We start from the raw sequence: 15,685 nt of genomic DNA on the forward strand, positions 1-15,685 counted from the left end.
AACTTGCAATAAAGATATCAACTTCCTTAGCATCTCGTCCACCCCAAGGCTCTCCAATCCAAGGTCTTAGCCGACTTCCTTTTTCGGGATCTTGGAGTCTTCACGGTCAGATCTATCGAGGTTCTCTTCAGAGGAAGAGAAGATGAGGTCTTCTCCTTCTTGACCACAAGTTGGCCACCGTACATGGCAGAGTCGATATCAAAAAGGGTGAACCAAGCACTAGAGTGTGTAGCCTTGGATCCTAAACATAACAAAGGAACTTAATAAGTTCAAGATCCTCCATGAAAAAAAAGACAAACAAATGATATTTACCTGTCGACATGGGGGCAGTAGCAGATGTACTCTCTTAAAAGCTAAGTTCTTCGAAACTGAAGGATCTTTCATTCTCAGGCAAAGCAAGGAAACTCTTAATCTTCTCATCAGTATCTTCAGCAGCAGGGGCGAGATTCTCGAACTTGAAAGCTGAATCAAAACAAATAAAACAAGGAAGTGTGAATTTCAGATCCTCAACAAAATAAAATTAAATCCTATCCTTTCTAACCTAATTTCTTGGCAGGAGATCACCGTCGGCGATGGATTCACATTTCACAAAGAAATATTTCTCTTTTTGAGAACCATCGTTTTGTTTCAAATTTAAAATAAGATGTGATTTGTTTGTTTTGACTTTGAGCAGGAAACGAGAAGACCCATAAGTTTGGAGATCATAATCATGGTCCAACTCAACTAATCCTATGCATAGATCCTTAGATTGATTTAATTAATCAACCTAAAACAAGATACTCCAGATCACAGGCATAGTTTGGATGGAAGCAAACCGAAGTAGGAAATACGAAACCAGGTTTGGCCTTAGCATGAAAAGGATTGAAAATGACATCGGCAAGAAAAGCTTCGATCAATTTCAAGGACTCAGTGTCGTTATCATCAAAAGAGAAAGTCCCCTCGTAAGACAATATTTTTTGATCGAGGAAGTCCTCGTCAGGAAGAGTAAGGATGCTCGAGCGAGAACGGAGTGCCTTTTTACCCATGATCATCAAACAAAAAAATGAGAAGAAAGGACTAAGAAATTTACCTTCACGATAACAGATAACGCTTGAAAAAGAGCTAAAAAGAGTAATAGAAGATCGATAACCATCAACCCATATTTATACGGATTGCATAGGATATATAGGATATTTGACAACATACTCATATCTTTTGAACATATACAATTCGAACCGTTAGATTTTGAATTTTAAATCCTTTATTTCCAATTAATTAAATTTTACCCTTTAAATATTTGAAATTAATTCCAATATTTTGCAGGTATAATTTGGGGGCAATTTTTAGGGCCAAGATCCTCAATCCTATCCAGGATCTCGGATCTCAAAGATATCTAAGGATCATGTAACACCCGGAATCTGGAAGGCTATTTAAGGAAGAATAACCTTCATTTATGAAGACAACTCGTCGAATTCAAGGTGGAAAACTCGACGAGTAGGAATGATTAGCACGCAGGAGTTTAAGAACCAACTCGACGAGTTGGGGACGGATTTGGGAAACCCTAAATCTGGGATTTGCACCCTAGTTAAATAACTTAACTCAAGGGTTTTGGCTTCATTTCCAGCCTCCATTGCCTAAACCCTAAATCCAGAAACCCTAATGCATTTGTGAGCTTGTAAGCCATTTTTGAGTGAATTTTTGTGCGTGTTGAAGCTTGTGAAGGAAGGAGAAGCTTGGGGATCCAAGAAGAAGTTAGTAGATCCAGAAACTCCATTTCATTCTCATCATTTTCTTGTAACCAAGCCTCAAACTTGCTAAGTAACTTCTTAGATCTCCTTATTATCACTTTATTGGGTTTTTGGTTCAAGAAGCATGACCTTTGGGAAATGAACGTCCCAAGTGTGTACACCATCAAATCTGGAATCATGGAGGACTTTCATGGCACAAAGGTGCAAACTTTATGGCCATTGAAGCCCCATGCAAGCTATAGGATGTTATTTTGACCTTTTAAGCTCTAAAAGGCCATGCATGGAGAGAAAGGTGGAAGCTTTACATGTTATTGTAGTGTTTAGGGTCTAGATCTCAGTTTATGTGCCTTGGTTTAGAGTATTGATGGTGTTTGGATCAAGATCTAGGTCTTAAAGGACTAGGGTTTGAGCTTAACCCATTATGTAAGGCTATTAACGGCAAACTTGGAAACTTTACCCTTAAAAGGACATTTTCAGTGTATGTGTGAAGTATGAAGCTCAGATTTGAAGAATAGGGGCTTAATCCATTAAGATGAAGCAACATAATAAAGAACTCGGCGAGTCCATAGAGGGACTCGACGAGTTGAGTCGATTTGTCCCGATTCTATAAAGGGTAGAACCCGACGTGTCTGAGGAGGGACTCGATGAGTTGACTCATTTTATCACAACTACGAGTAGCAAGGGAACTCAGTGAGTCAGGGGGATGACTCGACCAGTTGAGTCAACACGGAGCGTTGACTTAGACTTTGATTGGGCGTTGACTTTGACATCGACTTTGACTTGGACCAAGGTTGATCCCTGAGGGCTATGAAGTATGGAAAGGGTTCAAAAGGGTTGAGTATAGTCCATATTTGGACAAGAGTATGTGAGGGGTGGAATGGTCTTCTACCCCAGTGAGGACTTATGGTTAAGTTATAAAAATCCCAGACTTATTTAATTTGTATGATGATCAGTAGCTCGGGGAGTCGAGAGATCAGCAGTTCGAGGATCTACCAGCTAGCAGCGAGAGGTTTAGTCGCAGGATTCTACAGTCAACTTGTGAGGTGAGTTTTCTCCTGTAGGAACAGGTCGAAGGCACCAATGTCGTCCCTTTTATGTATGTTAGTATGTTCCGGATCAAGGTCTGATGTTGGGCGATGCCCGATGAATGTTTGTATGCTTGATGTCTTCATGATTCTTGCATGTGCTTGTTTTATATGTTCCGGATTTCGATTATATGCTGGGCGGGGCTCGAGGAAGGTTTATACGTATGTTTCTGAACTACGGTTCGATGTCGGGTGGTACCCGATGAAGGAATGCATGTTTAGTTATACTTGTTGTCTTTGTGATACTTGTATGTGCCTGGTAGGGAGGTGAGTGTGGGCGGGGTTCAGTATCTCATCACTAGTTGAGTATGGACGGGGTTCCATATCTCACCTTTAGTAGAGTATGGGCGGGTCCCATGATGGGCGAGGCCTTAAGACTGGAAGATATAGTGTTGTGTATGATTCTTGATGTACTAGCATGATTATATGTTATTGTTTGTATGTGCATAGCGGGTGGGTCCCAGAGACAGGCACGGCCTGGTAGAAATAAATTTGTATATCGAGTGGGGCTCGATGCCAGGCGGGGCTTGATGCCAGACTCTGTCTGATGTCGGGTGGGGCCCGAGGAAGAGGCGAGGGCCCAACTTATGTGCTTATATGATTATGTGAATGGTATGTGGTAGTTTGGGGAGACTCACTAAGCTTCGTGCTTACACTTTTCAGTTTTGGTTTCAGGTACTTCCGGTAACAAGGGGAAGAGCTCGGGATGATTGAAGTGCACACATCATTTGTTTAGCCTGGGATGTTTAAACTCTGATATATTTGACATATATTTTGATATTTTTGAGATACACGACTTATGATTTTATATGATTTTGGATAATTATGGTTTTCTTAATGATTTAAAATTAAAGTTTTGGACTGTATTTTTGGGATGTTTGAAGTTGGTATCAGAGCCTTGGTTTGAGGGATTCGGGTACACTCTCGGGTGTGTCTGAACTCAAACTAAGGACTTGGTATAAAAAATTTCAAAGGAAAATCATTTTATAAAAATAAATTTTAAAAGTAAAAAGAATTTTGAAATGAGAAAAAGGGTGTGGTGCATGCAATCAGCCGAGCTCAAGTAACCACTCCCAAATTACCCATACAAGTTTATGTTATGATATATGAGAACAACATGCTAGATTAGGGCTAAGGATCTAGGAATGATGCATTGTATGCCTGTTATATGTGTATGAGAACTGCATGCTAGTTTAGGGCTATGGATCTAGGAAGGATATCTTATACGCCTGTTGTATGAGCTTATTGAACTATATGCTAGTTCTGATTAGTCAGTAATATGATGACCTGAGTAGGATATGCTTGATTATGGTTACTCAAAGCCCGAATGCTGCTTGCTTTGTGCTTTTAGGAGTTCTAGTTATCTTTAACTAACTAGTAAACGAATATGTTAAGTTACATATTATGAGGACTAAATTATTTTAGAAGGTGAGGTTTGGCTCTATTTCGCAGCCCTCGTTTGAGTCTAACCGTTGTAGGGTAGGACCTCTCATTCGAAGAATTATCTGGTCTTAATGATATGTAATAGTATTTGTGAGCTAGTTAGGAGAGATAGCAGGGACTTCTTATGCAGTTGATGGCGGAGAGTGGGTTGGTGATTACCCTAAGGAAAGCCTAGGATGAGATTAGAATGAGAAAAACAGTAGTAGTAGAAGGGACTTGGTGGAGTCAAGGCAATTCTTGAGGAATATACGGATAGATGTTGAAGGTGGTATGGGCCCATACTACTGAAAGCAAACGATCCGTACTCGGGTCAATGATGGATGAGATAAAACCAGGAAACTTGTAGTGTGTGTGTGATCCCTCTATTTATGTTGAGTATTATGATGTTTGATATGGTGTATTTTAAGAATGGTGACGTTACGCACTAGACCCGTTGGCAGCTCAGGTGCCGGTGAGGGATCAGGCTCGGGCTCTGGAGCCGGGCAGCTAGATGAGCAGATGAGAGAGTTTATATCATCTGAGATTATGCCCAGTATTATGGACCAGACTCCTGTGATCTTTGGTACTGTCAAGGAGGGCATTTTGGAGATTTTAGATGAGAGCTTGGGTACGTTCTGCACCGAGATGGAAGCCATGATGGGGGCGCGCACGTTGACATTCAGAGAGTTCAAAGCCTGTGGAGCTCCAGACTATCACGGGTCTAAGGACCCCATTGCTAGAAGTCGGTGGTTGACAGATGTTGCCAACGCCTTTCGTTGTAGCCGGTGTCCCGAGGGGAACAATGTCCCACTCGCCTCCTGTCCTCTGAAGGACAGAGCACGTGATTGGTGGGAGGAGGTTGGACATGCTATTGAGGACGATGCCGCCTTGGAAGCGATGACATGGGGTGACTTCTCGTCCAGGTTCAGGGCCTAGTTTTCACCAGTGATTGAGGTGCAGTAGTTAGCACGAGAGTTCCAGGATCTCTAGTAGACTACGGAGACGGTGGCGGAAATCACTGCCAAGTTCAGGGAGAGAGCACTTCTTGTTCTGCAGTATGTGGCGGACGAGGAGATGAAGAAGGCTCGGTATGACGAGATGCTGAGGAGCAACATTAGACAGTTTGTAAGCCAGTCCAGCTTCAAGATGATGGAGGATATGATCGCTCAAGCTAAGGAGAGAGAGATCGACTTAGAGGCAGAGAGGAAGAGGAAGCCAGACGAGTTTCAGACATCTGCATGGTCGAGCAAGAGGCCAAAGGTATCAGATTCTATATCAAGAGGTCATTAGGACCATAGCCGTTGTGGCAAGTGCGGCAGGACACACGAGGGTGCGTGTAGGAGCGGTAGTAGTGGTGATTCTGGCTGCTTCAAGTACGACTGGATCGGTCATTATCGCAGGGATTGTACTGCTACCAACACCTAAGGATCAGACCTGATCTGCTTTCATTGCAGCCAGCGGGGCCACAAGAAGGCCCAATGTCTGAGTTTGGCTGCAGTGGGACAGGTGATGGCACCTTCCCCTGCAACATTGAGGATCACCAACGACCGTCAGGGCCGAGCAGAGGCGGTTGCGGCGAGGAGAAGGGCTTTCCAGTAGACTACAGAGGAGGCACGAGCAACTTTCGATGTTACAGGTGCGCATGTTTTACTTTCCTATCATTTTTTATGTGTGATTTTAATTCTATTGTGTCGCGTCCATATGAGAATTTGTGTCTTGGGGTTATACTTCCTGCTTATGTTCTGGTTATATGCCATATGCATACCATGAGTCTTAGGGTAGTAGTGTGAGGTCGTCTCCTTATATAGTGGGTTCTCAGGATGTGGTAGCTGTAGCAAGTGTGAGTGGAACTCGGGAGGTGTTCCGTTAGTTTTCAAGAGTCATACTACTTTAGTGTTTGTTAGTTTTGAAAACACTAACAGTGGTAAGCGTTGGTCTCCAGCAGATTGATCATTGGATGGTAAGAATGATTGAGAGTCCTTCCAGTCTTGTGTGCTGTAAGATTTTAGTTGAATCAAGGTGGGGGAGAATTCTCCAGGGGTTCAGGAATAGAAGGAAGTGTGAAGTTAGGATGAGTTCACATTCTTGTGAGGAAGGAAGGCAACCTAAGTGGCTGATTGGATTGAGGGGTACGTGAGTTGGGAGTTTGGGAAACCTCCCAACATAGGGTTCGCGTCTTTTCGGTGCTCGATAGTTGGCTTTGGGGACCGGGTTGAGGAAATTCCCGTCACGACGTGAGTTCATCCACGATGTTAGGTCGTGTGCGTGATCAACGTGGAAAGTGTTGTAAGACTGCGGGATAGCCGTAGCATTCACCAGCAGCCAGACAGCGTGGAAAGTGTTGTAAGACTGCAATATAGCTGTAGCATTCAGTAGCAGCCAGACAACATGGAAAATGATGTAAGACCGCGGGATAGCCGCAACATTCATTAGTGGCCAAGTAGAGGAGTGTAGGTGGGGGCCCGTATCTCCCAGCTAGCAGAGTTTGGGCGGGGGCCTGTATCTCCTAATTAGCGGAGTGTGGGCGAGGCCCGTATCTCCTAGTTAGCGTGATCAGCATCAGGAAAGGATAGGTAGATAGGATTCGAGGTGGATTTGTACCTGCGTAGCCCTAGATAGGGGAGACCTGGGGGTAAGGCTACTGCGTAGTATGGTTTGGGTGAGACCCATGGGTGAGGCCCGTGCGATTATAGCAAGGCAGGTGGGACCTGGAAGAGATCGTGGGGTCGAAATATAGGATTGGGGATTCCAGGATTTATAAAGCCAATAGTGGCAAAGTGGATAGAGCAGTTTTGATAGCCAAAGTTTTCTTCGGAAGTCGTTGGGAGCGAATGAGAGGGTGTTCATTTGTTCAGTGACCGGGTGGAATCCGGTACTTCAGATAGTTGACAGATAAGATGGGACCAGGGTGGTCCCGATTCGTTCGGAAAGCGAACAAGAGACAACATGATGTTCAGGCAGAAGTAGTGATGTGAGGACTCTCGAGTAAGGATTAGTTGTTGATCGAAGATGCTAAGTCACTTACAGTTGAATGAAATGATCTCAGAGTAATTGATTTGACCCTGTTGCGCAGCTCTCATCTAAGTCTAACCGTTTCAGGGATGAATTTTCTACTCGAAGGATTATCTGAGCCTTCTGCCAAGTATAAGTATTCTATAGCTGGTTAAGGACAAGGATGTTGTTTGTGATGGTTGCATAGAGGTAGAAAAAGGGGTCTTGTGGTCTATGTTCAGTTGCCTTGGGAAGGCCATTGACTGCGAGAGGTAATGGTCATACCCCTTCAGATGTCAGGTATAGGTACTTGCTGGTTACAGGACATGTTATCGGCTGGTGATGAGAGCAGTATACTCAGGATTTATTGTGATTGAAGTGCTATCAAGAGTTCATCCCCAAAGAGTGACATCTTATTCAGGAAGCAGGACTGTAGGCCGAGCATAGTGGTCCTTTCAAGGATTGGACCGGGTAGGCAAGGTTATACATTGTATAGGACTGTTGTAAGAGTTTATATTAATTCATAGTGTTTTCCGTGTCTCATGAGGATCACCAGTTAGTTCGGGGCAGATAGTGGGAACCACGGGCGTGGCGCGTGAGCAATATCCAAGGTAGGTGGTTGTAGAAGAATTTGAGGACAAAGTCTAGTTTAAAAGGGGGAGAGTTGTAATACCCGAAATCTGTAAGGCTATTTAAGGAAGAATAACCTTCTATTAAGAAGACAACTCGTCGAGTTCAAGGAGAAAAAGTCGATGAGTAGGAATGATTAGCACGCGAGAGTTTAAGAACCAACTCGACGAGTTGGGGAGGACCAACTTGACGAGTTGGACTGGTTTAGGAAACCCTAAACCCGGGATTTGCACTTTATTTAAACAACATAACTCTAGGGTTATGGCTTCATTTCCAGCCTCCATTGCCCAAACCCTAAATCCAGAAACCCTAATGCATTTGTGAGCTTGTAAGCCATTTTTGAGTCAAGTTTTGTGTGTCTTGAAGGTTGTGAAGGAAGGAGAATCTTGGGGATCCAAAAAGAACTTAGTAGATGCAGAAACTCCATTTGATTCTCATCATTTTCTTGTAATCAAGCCTCAAACTTGCTAAGTAACTTCTTAGATCTCCTTATCATCACTTTATTGGGTTTTTGGTTCAAGAAGCATGACCTTTGGGAAATGAACGTCCCAAGTGTGTACACCATCAGATTTGGAATCATGGAGGACTTTCATGGCATAAAGGTGCAAACTTTATGGCCATTGAAGCCCCATGCAAGCTATAGGATGTTATTTTGGCCTTTAAAGCTTTAAAAGGCCATGCATGGAGAGAAAGGTGGAATCTTTACATGTTATTGTAGTTTTTAGGGTCCAGATCTCAGTTTATGTGCCTTTGTTTAGAGTATTGATGGTGTTTGGATCAAGATCTAGGTCTTAAAGTACTTGAGTTTGAGCTTAACCCATTATGTAAGGCTATTAACGGGCAAAGTTGGAAACTTTACCCTTAAAAGGACATTTTCAGTGTATGTGTGAAGTATGAAGCTCAGATATGAAGAATAGGGGCTTAATCTATTAAGATGAAGCAACAAAATAAAGAACTCGGCGAGTCTATAGAGGGACTCGATGAGTTGAGTCGATTTGTCCCGATTCTCTAAAGGGTAGAACCCGACGTGTCTAAGGAGGGACTCGACGAGTTGACTCGTTTTATCACGACTACGAGTAGCAAGGGAACTCGGCGAGTCAGGGGAATTACTCGATGAGTTGAGTCAACGTGGAGCGTTGACTTAGATTTTGACTGGGCGTTGACTTTGACCTTGACTTTGACTTGGACCAAGGTTGACCCCGGAGGGTTATGAAGTATGGAAAGGGTTCAAAAGGGTTGAGTATAGTCCATATTTTGACAAGAGTATGTGAGGGGTGGAATGGTCTTCTACCCCAGTGAGGACTTCTGGTTAAGTTATAAGAATCCCATACTTATTTAATTTGTATGATGATTAGTAGCTCGGAGAGTCGAGAGATCAACAGTTCGAGGATCTGCCAGCTAGCAGCGAGAGGTTTATTCGCAGGATTCTACAATCAGCTTGTGAGGTGAGTTTTCTCATGTAGGAACGGGTCGAAGGCACCAATGTCATCCTGTTTATGTATGTTAGTATGTTTCGGATCAAGGTCCGATGTCAGGCGATGCCCGAGGAATTTTTGTATGCTTGATGTCTTCGTGATTCTTGTATTTGCTTGTTTTATATGTTCCGGATTTCGGTCCGATGTCGGGCGGGGCCCGAGGAAGGTTTATATGTATGTTTCCAAAGTACGGTTCGATACTTGTTTGTGCCTGGTAGGGAGGTGAGTGTGGGCGGGGTTCTGTATCTTATCACTAGTTGAGTATGAACGGGGTTCCATATCTCACCATTAGCAAAGTAGGGGGGCCCATGGCAGGCGAGGCCTTAATACTAGAAGATACAGTGTTGTGTATGATTCTTGATGTACTAGCATGATTATATGTTATTGTTTGTATGTGCATAGCGGGAAGGGCCCAGAGACAGGCGGGGCTTGGTAGAAACAGATCTGTATACCGAGCGGGGATCAATGCCAGGAGGGGCCTGATGCCGGACTCTGTCCGATGCCGGGCGGGGCTAGAGGAAGGGGCGGGGGCCCAACTTATGAGCTTATGTGATTATGTGAATGGTATGTGGTAGCTTGGGGAGATTCACTAAGCTTCATGCTTAGAGTTTTCAGTTTTGGTTTCAGGTACTTCCGGTAATAAGGGGAAGAGCTCGGGATGATTGCAGTGCACACACCATTTGTTTGGCGTGGGATGTTTATACTCTGATATATTTGACATGTATTATGTTATTTTTGAGATACATGACTTACGATTTTATATGATGTTGGATAACTATGGTTTTTTTAAGGATTTAAAATGAAATTTTTGGACTGTATTTTTGGGATGTTTCAGATCCTTAAACCTGTCCAGGATCCCAGATCATAAAGGAGTCTCATGATCTCGAACATACATCAAGATCCTGAACATTGCCATTATTATTTCCTAACAAGTTTAACGACTATATTTCTTGTTTATTTCTCACATGTGCAGAAGTAGTCAACATAAGACTTATTCACAATGCAGAAATGCTCCAACCAGCCTTAAAACCTGGGAATACCAAGTCAAAGCACGGTGGAAATACTAGTTCAACTGGATTCCGGAAATATAGCACTTATAGTTACTTAACCTAGACTATAAATACACCTGTAAACGACACACGAATGGCACAACCTCTGTACACCTTACACACTTAGAGCTACAGAAACACTTATACTCATATTCTCATTATCATCTCTGTAATTATACGTTCAAATCAATAAAATCAAGCAAGGCAGGTGATCATTATTACCTGCCAAGCTTTTATGCCAGAGATCCTAGTAAGGATCAAGGGCTTTCCTTATAAATCACTTGTGCATTCTTGTTCTAATTTCGTTAATCACTTCACCTACAACACCACAACCTCTCATTCAATTTGGTTGATATCCATCTAGTTGATTTTTGACCAAAACAAGACCCAACAACGGAAGTGGAAGTAGTATCAAGTTCACGTGTCAGTGGCAACAACCAAGAGGTCTAAAGTTGATGATGTTCGATCAGGAGGTCAAGGGGGGACACAATTGTTGTGGCAAGTGTGGGAAGATCAATGAGATTGTATGATGTGCATCTACGTTGAGGCGATTTAGATGTGGTTAGGAGGGTCATTATAGACGAGAATGTAAGTAGGGGAGATGAGAGTGTGTTTTCTTTGCAATCATCCAGGTCATGTCAATGTTGATTGTCCCAAACGATCGGTTGGGATGGTATTAGATCCAACACTGATAGATTGGCAATTGTAGGATGGATATCAGGGGATAGTGGAGGGTCCGAGGGCTAGGGTTTGAGCTTTTCAAATTTCTACTAGAGGAGGCGAGTGCAATGTGACGACCTGGATTTTCTACACATACATCTATAGGGATATATCAATGTTTTCTACTAAAATGCTGAATTGTATAAAAATGAAAACATTTTACATCCAAGTTTAATCACGGGTTTACAATAAAATCTACTATTAATTAATCAACAAGGAAAATACAAATGAATAAAATTATTATTCTACACTAATTCCTTGTGCTCTAATCTTTTCATGTACCACAACTGCTGGCTAAACCTACAAAACATGAAACATATCTACTACCTCATACCATATTTCTGGTGAGTTATATTCTAATATGTTTTCATGTTAATCTACCCTTCTTCTAATTTTTCCATCTTGACATACTCTATCTTTCTTCTTTACTTCTTTCTCATAATCTACAATCTAATCTTTTTTTTCTAATAGCATACACTGCTATTCTTCTCATTCATCTATCTCTTCTATATTTTTCTCATATTTACATACTTTACCTTCTGTCCTATTTTCTCATACTCTACTATATTCTCAATATGTCTCATATCATATTTCTCTGTTATTTCTATAATCTACTCTTCTTCTCTACTCATTTCTTCTCTTCCTATAATCTTTATTATCTTTTTCTCAGGCTCATCTCATACTCTATACACACTCTACCTTCTCTTAATTTATCTCTCTCATGCTCTTTTTTATACATCTACTTTCTTTTACCTTACTCATATCTCATCTCTTACTACGTTTGTTCTTCTCATACTCTATGCATGTTCTTCTCATATTCTTACATTTCCCTTTACTCGTCTCTTACTCTTCTTACTATTCATCTCTCTATTCTCAATTCTAATGCCTCAACATTCTATTCTCATGTAGACCCAACAGTCTCATCTCATATCATACTCTCTTCTATCTTATTAGGGAAACCACATCCTACTAACATTACCGGGTACACTCATCCGGACTTACTTCCATCTCTTATGATCTCTCTTGGATCCTTAATCATTCTTCCTTTCTTGAATCACTCATGGATTCCTTACTCTTAACCCCCCACATATTATATCTAAGTTCTTAAAAGAACCCACTAACCTTGTTCCACTAATGGAACCTTTCTCACTCTTATCTTTTCACATCATACACAATCTAATTCCCATAGACTCATCTATGATTATCCACAAAGGGACCATACTCTAATTCATCTAGGAATCATACTCTTTATTCCCGAAGGAATCATACACTTTATTCCCGAATGAATCGTACTCTCTATTTCCAACGGAATCATCTTTCTATTCTTCTCTTACTCTTTCTCTACACATATCCCATGAAAATGATAACTCTTTATCTCTTAAGAATATATTGTGTTGGGAATAAAACCCTAATTGTGATTTGATGAACAAGATGCGGAAAATAAGAACAAACACAAATATGATGATATGTCGAATGATCACTCGATTTATTGAATTATGAGGAACAGATTACAGTTTAAGGAATAAGAATCTAACTCTACAAGAAACCTCACAACGTGGCGGCTACATTTTGCCTCACTCTTAACCCTAATTATGAATAATACATGACTATTTATAGGGAAAAGACAAGTCTTGGGCTTTTAACCTACACTTCATCAAGGGGCCCATTGCCATCATCCATGGAGTACTTTGAAACCCTACAATCTCCCCCTCAAAGTATGGAATGGATGATAATGATTTAACTTCCAAAACAAGCATTTAGCAAATAAGAAAAGATCTCGCAACGAGGAATATTTGAAGCAATCCACAAATCTTGATTCTTCAATAGTCTTCAAAAACGGGCTCTAGGATATATAAACCAAGCACTGAAGTAATGTCTTTAAACTTCATTTTCGAATGTAATACCAAAGATCTTCAATAAAGCCAAACCCGCCATAAAAACCCATTTCAGAACAAAGAAACCAAATCACTTCTTGTATTTGAAGAGCTCCCCCTCCAAGTCACAATGATCTTCAAATAAGCTAATGATATAAGCCACCAAAAATTATCATGTGACAACCCAAATTTTAAGATTCGTAACGCCACTTGATCGAGAAAATACTAGAAGTCGGAGATATAACAAGTCCTTAGAAGCGCTCGATGAAGAACTGCTAATGTAAAGGATACTTCTCTGCAAAAGCTTTAAAAGAGCTCGATGAAGAACTGCTACTATAAAAGCTACCTTCATAATTCTACCACAAGCTTTATCAAAAATCTTCAAATTTGAAAAGTCACAAATCCAATTTCGAATAGTCATACCAAATTCTCCCCCGATTTATCATAAAAAATGTGATTATAAAGCCTTCAAATGGTCATGTGTAACACTAGTCAAAATAGGTCAATACACAATCACATGTGATTATGCCAATCATGTAATGTGATTTTGTTAAACTAGTAATGTGATTAGAGTGCTATGTAGTTCATGATAAATTCTAATACAAATATGAACTTTCTTTATGATACAACTCAAAGTATATGTCCATACAATTCCAAAAATATAGAGAATGTCTGAATCTGACTTCGCATGAAGAAGTTATGATAAACCGAAAACTATAAATCTCTATAATAAGAGGAATTTAAAATAGACTTAGAATTAGCTATTAGAGTCTAAAAGAGAGTTGTAGTACTTGTAAATACCTACGCGTGCATATAAAGAACGTCAAAAAAAGAGTTTGTATGTGAAAGTTACGACCTTCCGAAGATTCAGTTGTCAGAAACCCTAATCTGACTGAGCTCACGACGTGAGCACAGAACTCACGACGTGAGGAGTCATTTATCCACATCTCGGAATCTAGAAGGTGTGTGACGAGGCTGTGAGGGGATAAGATCCAAACTCACGACGTGAGCAAGGATATCTCACGACGTGATGAGTCACATGGCCACCTTCCGAAGCTAGGGACGCAAATGGCAAGTCTACGGGGATAAGATCCAAACTTACGACGTGGGCCTTATAAAACCCACGACGTGGGGGTCCAAAATCCTTACTATAAGTAGCAGGTCCGACTTCAGCCATTCTTACACCTAAACTTCTTTCTCCTCTCTCCTTTGCTGAAGCCATCTTGCATCCCGAGCCCCGACGACCTCGTACGCTGACCGTTTCTGCTTAGATTACATAAAATCACGCTACTAGGGTGAGTTTCACGGCCCCACTTTCTAATATTTTGGGGGAAAATGCATGCCATATATTGTATATATATTACTATTATGTCTATATGATAGTATATAGTTATAATAATCGGGGTATAGTTATTCTAAATATAATATTTTGAATATATACAACTATTATCAACTTGTCAGCATGTTATTATACTAATGTAGATCTTGAGTTACACTTAGGATTCTATATATATGTTGTGTGCGATATAGTTGCGAAGTTATATTCGAAAGTTCTATATGTTAATTTATAAAGTATGTTGCTATTATTGGTTTTATGTCAAGATAAAACTTGGTATGTTATATATTGTTATTGATAGTTCTATGTCAATATAAAACTAGGAACGTTATATGTTGTTATTATTGGTTTTATGTCAAGATAAAACTAGGAACATTATATGTTGTTATTATTGGTTTTATGTCAAGATAAAACCTGGTTTTACTTCAAGTTATAGTTGTTATACTGCCTAAATGTTATGAAGTTAGGAGTACTGTTTAAAAGCATAGTCTAGTAACTTAGGGTTTTAGACATGAAGATGCTTTTGTTGTTAGAGCTATAGGAAGTCGTCGAAGTCTACATGAGTAATTGTATTCATCAACTAAGATTGGGTATCTTAGCGGAAATCCTCTGAACTGTAACCGTTAATCCCATGCGAGCGAGGAGGTCGTGTATAATTAGTATACGGGTTGACCACCCCACTTGTGACTGTTAGCTACAGTCAACCAAAAGCGAGTGATGAACTATCCTTTTACTTGTTATTGTTCCGGCGTCGATGAAGCGTACGATGTTGTTTCTCATGGTAAATCATGAGTGTGTTGTTTCTCATGGTAAATCATGAGTGTGTTTTATCAGAGGTATTATGTCATAGCAGCGGTTATAGGCTCATGGTAGCAAATTGTTAGAAACATTATACTTTGTCGTATACAAGTAGTAATGTTAAGTATAAGTTTCCCCCTGCTTATATCTTAGGTTTAAGGAATGTTTAGGTATAACACTTAATTGATAAGTAAACTATTATACCTAATATACATACTAAATGTTGGAGAGTCAAAATAATACTTTCAAAACTATACTTTTGAAGGTGGAAAATGTACTATTTTATGGAGTCAAAACCAGTGGACTCTCCAACTTTATGTTGATGTATTTTAAAATGCATGTGTTTTCATGAACTTAAAAAGCTGGTATGTAGTCGAACAGAAGAAGTTTTACTCTTATCTTTTTGTTCATTAAGAAGTATGCCATAGTCGGATATTATGTAATAGGTCGTAGAAAAAAAGTTATGTAACTTTCAGTTATCAATAAAGGTATGTATTTTCTTTAGTACTGTTCAATGTATGTTATATAACTGTGATACGAAGAATGACGTTACACCACCCGGTGTTTCCGCCGATGGC

Source organism: Lactuca virosa, chromosome 3 (genome assembly GCF_052849685.1).
Source record: "Lactuca virosa cultivar CGN04683 chromosome 3, Lactuca_virosa_CGN04683_v6, whole genome shotgun sequence".
NCBI classification, from domain to species: domain Eukaryota; kingdom Viridiplantae; phylum Streptophyta; class Magnoliopsida; order Asterales; family Asteraceae; genus Lactuca; species Lactuca virosa.